This window comes from Ochotona princeps, chromosome 10 (genome assembly GCF_030435755.1).
Source record: "Ochotona princeps isolate mOchPri1 chromosome 10, mOchPri1.hap1, whole genome shotgun sequence".
NCBI classification, from domain to species: domain Eukaryota; kingdom Metazoa; phylum Chordata; class Mammalia; order Lagomorpha; family Ochotonidae; genus Ochotona; species Ochotona princeps.
Window position 1 is genome coordinate 30,848,497 of NC_080841.1, and position 14,779 is coordinate 30,863,275.

Sequence of the window (14,779 nt, forward strand, 5' to 3'; positions counted from 1 at the left end):
ACAGAGAGGAGGAGAGACAGAGAGGAAGATCTTCCATCCGATGATTCACTCCCCAAGTGAGCCGCGACGGCCAGTGCTGTGCCAATCCGAAGCCGGGAACCTGGAACCTCCTCTGGGTCTCCCACATGGGTGCAGGGTCCCAAAGCATTGGGCCGTCCTCTCCTGCTTTTCCAGGCCACAAGCAGGGAGCTGGATGGGAAGTGGAGCAGCTGGGATTAGAACCGGCGTTCTTATGGGATCCTGGGGCATTCAAGGTGAGGACTTTAGCTTCTAGGCCACGCTGCTGGGCCCGCCCAAGGCTAATTTTATTTTATTTTATTTTATTTTTAATTAATTTTATTTTATTGTATAGTTGTTGACAATCTTTACATAGTTAATTATGGTTAACAAAAAAAAGGTTCAGGGGGTATAGGGAAGTGGGTAATACTATTATGTCCATATTGTTTCCATCGTGTATCTGAGGTAAAGGGGAATATTGAGGGAGAGGCCCCACCCGGTTTCCCACCCACCCCAAGTCCCGGATGTGGGGCATGCTCTGAGATATTTGCTCAAGTGGTTTTAATAGTTCTCCAGTTACGAATCGCTGCCAGTTTCGCTCGATGAGGTCGTCTACTGATTGATATGGTCCAGCATAAAATCTCTGTTTCCCCCATATTTTGCTGCCAACATATAGCTGATATGAATGATTGACCTGTTCTGTCTTCTGTCTTTTCTTGGTTAGAGTTCTGAGTCCAGCAGTTCGATTGGGGAGATCTCCAAAGAAACTTTGAGGTATTCCCAGACTAGATTCTTGTATGTTCTAGCTTGCACAGGGCCCGGCACAGTCTATCACCCCGATCAGCTGGTGGCTTCAATTGCTGGGTTATTTCTGTTGTCAGTCCTGAGTTCCACTGGAACCAATGGGTGTTGCAGTCCAGTCTGGTTCTGCCCAGCACATACTCGGCCCTTCAACCAGTGGGAGCTGCAGCCTAGTCAGGGCGACCAACAATAACCCCCACCAGGCCCGCCCCCTACCCTGGCTTGCCAGTATGTGTAGCAATAGACCAGTCTGTCCCCCATCCCATTTGGCTCTTGTACTTGTCAATGGGTGTTAAAGCTTAGTTCCATCTAACCAACTCAACCATCCAGCCCTCACGGATGTTGTTGAGTGCCTCTCTGTCTAGCCATCCGAGCCCCCATCCTAGTTTTCATGCCCTCCCGTGGGAGTAGTAACCCAAGAGGGGGGAAACCACTATTTCTCTCCCAGGTCTTTCTCAATCCTGGTTGATGCACTCTTCGGGTGGTTCTGTGGTTTGACTTGACAGAATTAGCCCCCAGTGCCAGCTTCTGCCATCTGTTGCTGTGGCTAAGCCCTAACAACCCTCACCCACTCTAAATCTTAGAGATAGCTGAGGTCTAGAGCGATTGCCTGAGGTTTTAGAACTGTGAGCTTTTCTGGAACCCTGATGTTGAGTTCAGTGTCCTGTCCCTTGCCACTTTTCTCCTGACCTTCTCTGAAGGCAGTACCCAGGGCCCAGCCAGTACAGACCACCATGATGGCAACTGGGTGCATTGTTTTAAATCTGAGTCAAGTCCTTTTCCCTTGTTGTGTTCCTTCCGCTCAGTGCTAGGAGTTGCCCTTAGCTGATCAGTGGAACATCAGGTGAGAGCCGAGGCAGGGAGAGGCCGCTCACTTGGTCAATTGCTTATCAGTTCCTAACAGGTCCCCCTCACTTGCCTTACCAGGGTGCATACACAGGGTGCCCAGTCTGCCTCATCGGGTCTAGTCTAACCTTGAAGTTGAGAGCTAAGAAAAGCTTCCTGTAGTACTTTATTTTCTGTGGTACTTACCACTTTCTAACTGATATTGTAGTTATTTGTCTAGTTCATCTCCTAGATTGTACGTCCCTGGGGGTTAGAGTACCACATGTCTGTATTTGTGTTTTCCTTCTCCTGGCATCTAACACAGTGCCTTGTACACAGAAATAATAAATGATTGTTAATCAACTAAATCTGATTGTGTTGTTCTATTGCTCTTTCAGCCAGAAGTCTGATATCCTTTAAGTCAGAGGAGTAAGAAGCAGTGGAGCAACATAATCAAATTCAGCATCCTTGTTACTGAGGCAGACACTTTGAGATTCTAAAAGCATACCAGCTAGGAGAGGTAACTATGTTTGGTCGATTTTACACTGTGAAGTCAGTGGAAGCATTATTTTAGAAGTAATTGTGGTTGAAACATATCATATACTAAATGCAATTAGTTGTCCTAAGAATGTAAACTTTAAGATGTATTTTATTGGAAAGGTAGATTTACAGAGGGAAGAAGAGACAGAAAAATCTTCTGTCTGCTGATTCACTCTCCAAGTGAGTCAGTCTGAAGCCGGGAGCCCAGCACATGCAGGGCAAGGATCTAGCTGGGCTGCCACACCAGCTCTGAGACAGACATTTTCTTTTTTCTTTTTTTTTATTTTTTTAATACATTTTATTATTGTTGTTATTTTATCATAGTTTCATATTCCCTTATCCCCTCCCCAGTTCCCTCCCCCCCACCTAGTTCCTCTATATCATTACTAACATATAGTTCTTCATACTCAGTCTTATGTCCATCATTGCGGGCATGGACACTAGCAGAGAGTCCAGAATCCTATTGTCAAGATATAGTAAACAGTTTCATTGTAAGTCCATCTTTGTCTGGAAGTAGAAATGCATACCACACTGCATCCTCACATCTGGATGTTAGTCTCCATTTCACAGCTACTGTACATCCCCTCAAATGAAAAGTCATGATACAAAATCAACCTTAGGAAGAAAAATAGAAATTTACAATGCCTGAAGTTAAATGACATGTTACTAGATATGACAGTCTCCATTACACAGCTACTATACATCCCCTTAAATGAAGAGCCACAAAACAAAATCAACATCTGGGACAAAAAAAGCAATTAAGAACATCAAGAAGTTAAATAACATGCTACTAAATGACTAATGTGTAGCTGAAGAAATGAAAATCAAGAACCTTCTTGAAGAAAATGATGCCACTGCATGATCTACGAGTCATTGAGTGATTTAATCAGAAGGAAGTGTTTTGAAGAGATGAAACCAACAGAAAACAACAAAACCCATGTGACATAGTTTCCGCTGATCTTTGTTGAAGTGTGTCTCCTCCAGACATTAAGCAGATGTTTTTTTTTAATTATTTATTATTTTTAATTCATTAATTACATTGTATTATGTGACACAGTTTCATAGGTACTTGGGTTCTCCCCACCCCTCCCCAAACCCTCCCACCATGGTGGATTCCTCCGCCTTGTTGCATAACCACAGCTCAAGTTCACTTGAGATTCCCCCATTGCAAGCGTATACCAAACATAGAGTCCAGCATCTTATTGTCCAGTCAAGTTCAACGGCTTCTTAGGTATACCCTTTCTGGTCTGAAGACAGAGCCAGCAGAGTATCATCCCAGTCAATTAAAAGCTCCAACATACCATCAGCAAAAATTTACATCATTATGGAATTAATTGACATAGTAATGAGTAACCAATATGTTAAAAGTAAATGCGAGTTCCTAGCCACCTTCTGTGACCACCTCATTGACATTTCAATTTTAGTTTATACACAACATATAACATTCATAACATAACATGTTAAACATAACATCATATCATCTTAAATTAAGGCAAATGTGGTATTTAACCTTTTGGGATTGGCTCACTTCCCTTAGCATTATGGTTTCCAGTTTGGCCCATTTGGCCACAAAGAACTGCATTTTGTTTTTTTTAATAGCTGAGTAGTATTCCATGGAGTAGTTGAACCATAGCTTTCTTATCCAATCCTCTGTTGATGGGCATTTTGGCTGCTTCCATGTTTTTGCAATTACTGATTGTGCTGCTATGAACATAGGAGTGCATGTTGGTTTCTCGTAAAACAAGTGTTCTGGATATATTCCTAGGAGTGCTATTGCTGGATCATACGGTATGTTGATTTTCAGTTGTTTGAATATTCTCCATACTGATTTCCATAGAGGCTGTAGGGTTTTGTTTTTTAATCCAGTGTACTAATCTATGATGTTTGATTGAGCTTAAGCCATTTACATTCAGAGTTTAATATACATGGGTGTTACTTTGGTCCTGTCATTTTAGTAATGGGTTGTTCATTGGTTTATTCTTCTGTTGTCATTTTACTGGGATGTTCTTCCCATTTGCCTTTGGTTTTGTTTGGTGCTATTCCTCTTCTCTGTCAAGAGAATATCTTGAAGTATCATTTGTAGGGCAGGTTTGGAAGATGCAAATTCTTTTAGCTTTTCTTTACTATGGAAGAATTTTATTTGATTTTCAAAGACAAAAGAAAGTTTTGCTGGGTATGTTATCCTAGACCAACAATTTTTTTCTTTTAGAATCTGGAATATGTCACTCCATTCTCTTCTTGCCTGTAGAGTTTCCTGTGAGAGATCTCCTGTGAGTTTAATTGGCATTCCTTTATATGTCAATTGATTTTTTTTCACGTGCACATTTAAGGATCTTTTCCTTATGTTCAATTGAAGAGAGCTTGAAGATCATATGTCGTGGTGAAGATTGCTTTTGATCAGACCTGTTGGGAGTTCTGTGCCCCTCCTGGAACTTGTTTCCCAATTCTTTCTCCAGATTAGGGAAATTTTCCTTTACTATTTCATTAAATATATTTGCAAACTCAGCTTTTCTTTCTGCACCTTCTGGGACTCCCGTAACTCTTATATTGGGCCTCTTATTAGCGTCTTTCAATTTTTGAATCTTTTTTTGACCTGATCCAGCTCTGCTTGCAGCTTTTTGTTGGCTTCCCCCTGATGACAGGAAATATTTTCCAATTCTGAGATTCTTTTTCTTTTTTTTTTTTGTTAAAGATTTTTTATTATTATTATTGGAAAGCCGGATATACAGAGAGGAGAAGAGACAGAGAGGAAGATCTTCCATCCGATGTTTTCACTCCCCAAGTGAGTCGCAAAGGGCCGGTGCCCGCCGATCCGAAGCCGGGATCCAGGAACCGCTTCCTGGTCTCCCACGCGGGTGCAGGGTCCCAAAGCTTTGGGCCGTCCTAGACTGCTTTCCCAGGCCACAAGCAGGGAGCTGGATGGGAAGTGGAGCTGCCGGGATTAGAACCGGCGCCCATATGGGATCCCAGGGCTTTCAAGGTGAGGACTTTAGCCTCTAGGCCACGCCGCTGGGCCCAACATGACTGTGTTTTATGGCAGAGACCAATGTGGATTATTCATTTTAAGTGTGACAGAATTGGCTGGGTAAGCAAGGTGTGTGATTTGAAGGTTTTGCATGTCCTTTGGGCCATGGATTAGGTCTGGTCCTGGCAGAAGCAAGGGGACTCACAGACAGACTACATTTCGAGAAGGGACAAAGGACAGGGGTGACACACGGAAGGAAGAGTGAAGGCGCAGGCAGAGTCAGTTTGGTTTTGTTGGCTTTCTTGGGGGTCATTAAAACTGCCCCTTGTGGCAGTCTTGTATTTGCATGCCAGGGGCTAAGAAGCTGTAGCACAGACGCTGTTTTACTTGAGTATCTTCTTAACTTTTCTGAGGTCCTGTTGGAGACGCAGCCTGCTCACTCTGCGTGCCAGGTCTCTCTGAGTGTTCTGCTCAGGCCTGAAAGGCAGTGGAGCTCTGGGAGAACTTCAGACCTTCAAATTAAGACAGGTCCTTGAAAGAAGTGGAAGACATCTTGACCAAAATGTTATGACTTTTTGTTCAAGTTTTCTTAATAGAAGCCCATGTAATTGCAAGAGTCTGTGTCATTTTATATTGTGTCAGGCTTATGTTGCTGAGGCTGAGCAAATCAGAATGGTACTTTGTTTATCAAAAAGGACAGGACCTCTGTACTTCGGAAGCACCAACTGTGGGTAAAAATGAAAAGCCTCCCTTGTCCTACTGTCTATCAAAGCCAGGACAGGGCAGGGGGTTCACTTGGGTGTTTTGTTGTTATTGTTGTTGTTTTAATTTTAGGGGCTCTTGTATAGAAGGAGGAGAAAGCACTGATGTTTAAAAAAGCTGTGGTGCCCAAGGCTAATTTTTTTTAAAGGTTTATTTATTTTTATTACAAAGTTAGATATACAGAGAGGAGGAGAGACAGAGAGGAAGATCTTCCATCCGATGATTCACTCCCCAAGTGAGCCGCGACGGCCAGTGCTGTGCCAATCCGAAGCCGGGAACCTGGAACCTCCTCTGGGTCTCCCACATGGGTGCAGGGTCCCAAAGCATTGGGCCGTCCTCTCCTGCTTTTCCAGGCCACAAGCAGGGAGCTGGATGGGAAGTGGAGCAGCTGGGATTAGAACCGGCGTTCTTATGGGATCCTGGGGCATTCAAGGTGAGGACTTTAGCTTCTAGGCCACGCTGCTGGGCCCGCCCAAGGCTAATTTTATTTTATTTTATTTTATTTTTAATTAATTTTATTTTATTGTATAGTTGTTGACAATCTTTACATAGTTAATTATGGTTAACAAAAAAAAGGTTCAGGGGGTATAGGGAAGTGGGTAATACTATTATGTCCATATTGTTTCCATCGTGTATCTGAGGTAAAGGGGAATATTGAGGGAGAGGCCCCACCCGGTTTCCCACCCACCCCAAGTCCCGGATGTGGGGCATGCTCTGAGATATTTGCTCAAGTGGTTTTAATAGTTCTCCAGTTACGAATCGCTGCCAGTTTCGCTCGATGAGGTCGTCTACTGATTGATATGGTCCAGCATAAAATCTCTGTTTCCCCCATATTTTGCTGCCAACATATAGCTGATATGAATGATTGACCTGTTCTGTCTTCTGTCTTTTCTTGGTTAGAGTTCTGAGTCCAGCAGTTCGATTGGGGAGATCTCCAAAGAAACTTTGAGGTATTCCCAGACTAGATTCTTGTATGTTCTAGCTTGCACAGGGCCCGGCACAGTCTATCACCCCGATCAGCTGGTGGCTTCAATTGCTGGGTTATTTCTGTTGTCAGTCCTGAGTTCCACTGGAACCAATGGGTGTTGCAGTCCAGTCTGGTTCTGCCCAGCACATACTCGGCCCTTCAACCAGTGGGAGCTGCAGCCTAGTCAGGGCGACCAACAATAACCCCCACCAGGCCCGCCCCCTACCCTGGCTTGCCAGTATGTGTAGCAATAGACCAGTCTGTCCCCCATCCCATTTGGCTCTTGTACTTGTCAATGGGTGTTAAAGCTTAGTTCCATCTAACCAACTCAACCATCCAGCCCTCACGGATGTTGTTGAGTGCCTCTCTGTCTAGCCATCCGAGCCCCCATCCTAGTTTTCATGCCCTCCCGTGGGAGTAGTAACCCAAGAGGGGGGAAACCACTATTTCTCTCCCAGGTCTTTCTCAATCCTGGTTGATGCACTCTTCGGGTGGTTCTGTGGTTTGACTTGACAGAATTAGCCCCCAGTGCCAGCTTCTGCCATCTGTTGCTGTGGCTAAGCCCTAACAACCCTCACCCACTCTAAATCTTAGAGATAGCTGAGGTCTAGAGCGATTGCCTGAGGTTTTAGAACTGTGAGCTTTTCTGGAACCCTGATGTTGAGTTCAGTGTCCTGTCCCTTGCCACTTTTCTCCTGACCTTCTCTGAAGGCAGTACCCAGGGCCCAGCCAGTACAGACCACCATGATGGCAACTGGGTGCATTGTTTTAAATCTGAGTCAAGTCCTTTTCCCTTGTTGTGTTCCTTCCGCTCAGTGCTAGGAGTTGCCCTTAGCTGATCAGTGGAACATCAGGTGAGAGCCGAGGCAGGGAGAGGCCGCTCACTTGGTCAATTGCTTATCAGTTCCTAACAGGTCCCCCTCACTTGCCTTACCAGGGTGCATACACAGGGTGCCCAGTCTGCCTCATCGGGTCTAGTCTAACCTTGAAGTTGAGAGCTAAGAAAAGCTTCCTGTAGTACTTTATTTTCTGTGGTACTTACCACTTTCTAACTGATATTGTAGTTATTTGTCTAGTTCATCTCCTAGATTGTACGTCCCTGGGGGTTAGAGTACCACATGTCTGTATTTGTGTTTTCCTTCTCCTGGCATCTAACACAGTGCCTTGTACACAGAAATAATAAATGATTGTTAATCAACTAAATCTGATTGTGTTGTTCTATTGCTCTTTCAGCCAGAAGTCTGATATCCTTTAAGTCAGAGGAGTAAGAAGCAGTGGAGCAACATAATCAAATTCAGCATCCTTGTTACTGAGGCAGACACTTTGAGATTCTAAAAGCATACCAGCTAGGAGAGGTAACTATGTTTGGTCGATTTTACACTGTGAAGTCAGTGGAAGCATTATTTTAGAAGTAATTGTGGTTGAAACATATCATATACTAAATGCAATTAGTTGTCCTAAGAATGTAAACTTTAAGATGTATTTTATTGGAAAGGTAGATTTACAGAGGGAAGAAGAGACAGAAAAATCTTCTGTCTGCTGATTCACTCTCCAAGTGAGTCAGTCTGAAGCCGGGAGCCCAGCACATGCAGGGCAAGGATCTAGCTGGGCTGCCACACCAGCTCTGAGACAGACATTTTCTTTTTTCTTTTTTTTTATTTTTTTAATACATTTTATTATTGTTGTTATTTTATCATAGTTTCATATTCCCTTATCCCCTCCCCAGTTCCCTCCCCCCCACCTAGTTCCTCTATATCATTACTAACATATAGTTCTTCATACTCAGTCTTATGTCCATCATTGCGGGCATGGACACTAGCAGAGAGTCCAGAATCCTATTGTCAAGATATAGTAAACAGTTTCATTGTAAGTCCATCTTTGTCTGGAAGTAGAAATGCATACCACACTGCATCCTCACATCTGGATGTTAGTCTCCATTTCACAGCTACTGTACATCCCCTCAAATGAAAAGTCATGATACAAAATCAACCTTAGGAAGAAAAATAGAAATTTACAATGCCTGAAGTTAAATGACATGTTACTAGATATGACAGTCTCCATTACACAGCTACTATACATCCCCTTAAATGAAGAGCCACAAAACAAAATCAACATCTGGGACAAAAAAAGCAATTAAGAACATCAAGAAGTTAAATAACATGCTACTAAATGACTAATGTGTAGCTGAAGAAATGAAAATCAAGAACCTTCTTGAAGAAAATGATGCCACTGCATGATCTACGAGTCATTGAGTGATTTAATCAGAAGGAAGTGTTTTGAAGAGATGAAACCAACAGAAAACAACAAAACCCATGTGACATAGTTTCCGCTGATCTTTGTTGAAGTGTGTCTCCTCCAGACATTAAGCAGATGTTTTTTTTTAATTATTTATTATTTTTAATTCATTAATTACATTGTATTATGTGACACAGTTTCATAGGTACTTGGGTTCTCCCCACCCCTCCCCAAACCCTCCCACCATGGTGGATTCCTCCGCCTTGTTGCATAACCACAGCTCAAGTTCACTTGAGATTCCCCCATTGCAAGCGTATACCAAACATAGAGTCCAGCATCTTATTGTCCAGTCAAGTTCAACGGCTTCTTAGGTATACCCTTTCTGGTCTGAAGACAGAGCCAGCAGAGTATCATCCCAGTCAATTAAAAGCTCCAACATACCATCAGCAAAAATTTACATCATTATGGAATTAATTGACATAGTAATGAGTAACCAATATGTTAAAAGTAAATGCGAGTTCCTAGCCACCTTCTGTGACCACCTCATTGACATTTCAATTTTAGTTTATACACAACATATAACATTCATAACATAACATGTTAAACATAACATCATATCATCTTAAATTAAGGCAAATGTGGTATTTAACCTTTTGGGATTGGCTCATTTCCCTTAGCATTATGGTTTCCAGTTTGGCCCATTTGGCCACAAAGAACTGCATTTTGTTTTTTTTAATAGCTGAGTAGTATTCCATGGAGTAGTTGAACCATAGCTTTCTTATCCAATCCTCTGTTGATGGGCATTTTGGCTGCTTCCATGTTTTTGCAATTACTGATTGTGCTGCTATGAACATAGGAGTGCATGTTGGTTTCTCGTAAAACAAGTGTTCTGGATATATTCCTAGGAGTGCTATTGCTGGATCATACGGTATGTTGATTTTCAGTTGTTTGAATATTCTCCATACTGATTTCCATAGAGGCTGTAGGGTTTTGTTTTTTAATCCAGTGTACTAATCTATGATGTTTGATTGAGCTTAAGCCATTTACATTCAGAGTTTAATATACATGGGTGTTACTTTGGTCCTGTCATTTTAGTAATGGGTTGTTCATTGGTTTATTCTTCTGTTGTCATTTTACTGGGATGTTCTTCCCATTTGCCTTTGGTTTTGTTTGGTGCTATTCCTCTTCTCTGTCAAGAGAATATCTTGAAGTATCATTTGTAGGGCAGGTTTGGAAGATGCAAATTCTTTTAGCTTTTCTTTACTATGGAAGAATTTTATTTGATTTTCAAAGACAAAAGAAAGTTTTGCTGGGTATGTTATCCTAGACCAACAATTTTTTTCTTTTAGAATCTGGAATATGTCACTCCATTCTCTTCTTGCCTGTAGAGTTTCCTGTGAGAGATCTCCTGTGAGTTTAATTGGCATTCCTTTATATGTCAATTGATTTTTTTTCACGTGCACATTTAAGGATCTTTTCCTTATGTTCAATTGAAGAGAGCTTGAAGATCATATGTCGTGGTGAAGATTGCTTTTGATCAGACCTGTTGGGAGTTCTGTGCCCCTCCTGGAACTTGTTTCCCAATTCTTTCTCCAGATTAGGGAAATTTTCCTTTACTATTTCATTAAATATATTTGCAAACTCAGCTTTTCTTTCTGCACCTTCTGGGACTCCCGTAACTCTTATATTGGGCCTCTTATTAGCGTCTTTCAATTTTTGAATCTTTTTTTGACCTGATCCAGCTCTGCTTGCAGCTTTTTGTTGGCTTCCCCCTGATGACAGGAAATATTTTCCAATTCTGAGATTCTTTTTCTTTTTTTTTTTTTGTTAAAGATTTTTTATTATTATTATTGGAAAGCCGGATATACAGAGAGGAGAAGAGACAGAGAGGAAGATCTTCCATCCGATGTTTTCACTCCCCAAGTGAGTCGCAAAGGGCCGGTGCCCGCCGATCCGAAGCCGGGATCCAGGAACCGCTTCCTGGTCTCCCACGCGGGTGCAGGGTCCCAAAGCTTTGGGCCGTCCTAGACTGCTTTCCCAGGCCACAAGCAGGGAGCTGGATGGGAAGTGGAGCTGCCGGGATTAGAACCGGCGCCCATATGGGATCCCAGGGCTTTCAAGGTGAGGACTTTAGCCTCTAGGCCACGCCGCTGGGCCCAACATGACTGTGTTTTATGGCAGAGACCAATGTGGATTATTCATTTTAAGTGTGACAGAATTGGCTGGGTAAGCAAGGTGTGTGATTTGAAGGTTTTGCATGTCCTTTGGGCCATGGATTAGGTCTGGTCCTGGCAGAAGCAAGGGGACTCACAGACAGACTACATTTCGAGAAGGGACAAAGGACAGGGGTGACACACGGAAGGAAGAGTGAAGGCGCAGGCAGAGTCAGTTTGGTTTTGTTGGCTTTCTTGGGGGTCATTAAAACTGCCCCTTGTGGCAGTCTTGTATTTGCATGCCAGGGGCTAAGAAGCTGTAGCACAGACGCTGTTTTACTTGAGTATCTTCTTAACTTTTCTGAGGTCCTGTTGGAGACGCAGCCTGCTCACTCTGCGTGCCAGGTCTCTCTGAGTGTTCTGCTCAGGCCTGAAAGGCAGTGGAGCTCTGGGAGAACTTCAGACCTTCAAATTAAGACAGGTCCTTGAAAGAAGTGGAAGACATCTTGACCAAAATGTTATGACTTTTTGTTCAAGTTTTCTTAATAGAAGCCCATGTAATTGCAAGAGTCTGTGTCATTTTATATTGTGTCAGGCTTATGTTGCTGAGGCTGAGCAAATCAGAATGGTACTTTGTTTATCAAAAAGGACAGGACCTCTGTACTTCGGAAGCACCAACTGTGGGTAAAAATGAAAAGCCTCCCTTGTCCTACTGTCTATCAAAGCCAGGACAGGGCAGGGGGTTCACTTGGGTGTTTTGTTGTTATTGTTGTTGTTTTAATTTTAGGGGCTCTTGTATAGAAGGAGGAGAAAGCACTGATGTTTAAAAAAGCTGTGGTGCCCAAGGCTAATTTTTTTTAAAGGTTTATTTATTTTTATTACAAAGTTAGATATACAGAGAGGAGGAGAGACAGAGAGGAAGATCTTCCATCCGATGATTCACTCCCCAAGTGAGCCGCGACGGCCAGTGCTGTGCCAATCCGAAGCCGGGAACCTGGAACCTCCTCTGGGTCTCCCACATGGGTGCAGGGTCCCAAAGCATTGGGCCGTCCTCTCCTGCTTTTCCAGGCCACAAGCAGGGAGCTGGATGGGAAGTGGAGCAGCTGGGATTAGAACCGGCGTTCTTATGGGATCCTGGGGCATTCAAGGTGAGGACTTTAGCCGCTAGGTTACGCTGCCAGGCCCCAATTCTGAGATTCTTTCTTCTGCTTGCTTCATTCTATTTTGGAGACTCTCCACTGTACTCTTAATTTGCTCTACTGTGTTCTTAATTTCTGATATACCAGCCTTGATTTGCTTTATTACTTCCTTAAATTCTTTGAACTCTTGTATGTGCTTCTCATTGTTGATCAGAAGCTTTAAAATGAGTCTTATGGATTCTGTGTGCCCCATTTTCTTGATGTCTTCCTCAGTTAACTCTGAGGTTGGCATAGGGTTTTGCTCCTTTGCAGGGGAGTCTGCAGTAATATTCATTGTGCTTTTGTCTCTTCTTTTGCTCTTGGTCATTGCACTTCTGGTTAGCAGAGTCTTCTCCTTGGGGCAGGTTTCTAAGTTGTGTCACCCACAGGGCTACAATACGATTTTACTTATTGCGGTTGGTACACAACTTTTTGCTTGCAGCCACTTGTGCTACAACCTCCAGTGAGTTCCAGGTCTGGGTTCTTATATCAGATTTCCACCATGGTCTCCACAGCCCCAGCTCTTGTCTCACCACTCTTCACCTCCTGTGATACTGTGCTGAGGCTGCACTGTTGTCACTGCAACCTTTCTCCCACTTACGGTTGGAGCAGGTCCCAGGATTAGAGAGACACCAGGTGTCCTATATAATTAGGTTGTTGTTGGCGCTGATCTTGTTGGAGCCTGTTGGACGTTAGGTCTGGGTGCCACACGGACCTATTTTGACCGGTAGGCTGCCACAGTCGGTATTATTTTCCTGCAGGACCAGTGCAATCATGGACCTCAACAAGTTCTCGCGAGATCAGCACATGCGCAGTTCGCTATTGTCCCCTGCAGTCCCAAAGCTATTGCCACAGAGCCCAAAATGGCGCCCGATATACAACCACTACAGTTCTTGATCTGCTGGCCGTCAGATCCGAGGGCTATCCCAGACCTTCCCCGGGTGGAACCCGTAGAATGCCACGTCGTTGCAGTTCGCTGAGACAGAAATGAGCTCACTCCCAGCTCAGCAGTGCATGCTCCATCCCTTCCCTTGCCCTTTCCTCCTTACGCAAAATGGCGCCCAATTCAGCTCTAAGGGGCTGGCTGGGCTATGGAATCCACTCTGTTCTTGCACTGCCCGTCTGAGATCTGCTGCTCTGTGTCTGCTCCTAATCAAATCAAACGTACCAGTAGAACGGACATTTCCTTGTCTGGGTTCACCACGCGAGCTCCCAGTGAAAGTCCCTTCCCACCTGGTTGCTGGTGGAGTTCCAGCTGCTGGTGGAGTTCAGATCGCCGTGCTGGAGTATCAGTCTCTGCAACACCACACCGTTGTGTCTGCTGCTTTCCTGTGTTGGTCAGTCTCCAGGTACCCCTCTGCTGTTGTCCTGTCCCTTCCTATTTCCTGAAATATGTCCTCTCTGCTTCATCCTGATTAAATGTTTTTCCGTCTGCGTAAATGTGTCCTTACCATATTCCGCCATCTTGATTCTCCCCGACACAGATTTTCTAACTGCTGGTTTACTCCCCAGATGGCCCACAATGGCAATAACTGGTTATCTGAAACCAGGTGCCTGGAACTTCTTCTAGCTCTCCCCACATGGGTGCAAGGACCCAAGGACGTGGGACATCTTTCACTGCTTTCAACAGCTAGAGCTTGAATTGGCACCCATATGGGATGCTGGCATGCAAGGTAAAGGCTTAACTTACTACATCCTATCATTGTCCCCCAAATCAAAACTTTTTAAAAGAATTATATTTATTGCCCACTCTACCCTAACCATAGATCCTTTCCACCCTAATAAACTTTGCAAACATCATCTAAAATAAAATAATTTTAAAATAAAATCATGTATTTGTTTCAAAGTTAGAGTTACAAAGAGAAAGGTAGTGGCAGAGGTAAGGACACCCCCAGATGGCTATAGCTGCCGGGCTGGGTCAGGCTGAAGCCAGGAGCCGGGAGCTGCAGCGGGATCTCACCTGTGGGTGGCATGTGCCGGGGCACTTGCATCATCTGCTACTGCTTTCCCAGAGAACTGGATTGGAAATGGAGCATTCAGGACACAAACCAGGATTCCTACAGTATTGCAAGCGGTGATTCAATGTACCACATCATGATGCCAGCCACATTTTAATATTGAAAAATAGCAGCAGGACAGAGATGTTTGAGATTTTTTGCCAATCCAAATCTCTGTCACCTGGGTTTAAGCTAACCGTAATCTTGCTGTGTGGTACAACAGTTTGAAATATTGTTGGTGTTGGGCCCGACAGCGTGGCCTAGTGTCTAAAGTCCTCGCCTTGAAAGCCCCGGGATCCCATATGGGCGCCGGTTCTTTTCCCGGCAGCTCCACTTCCCATCCAGCTCCCTGCTTGTGG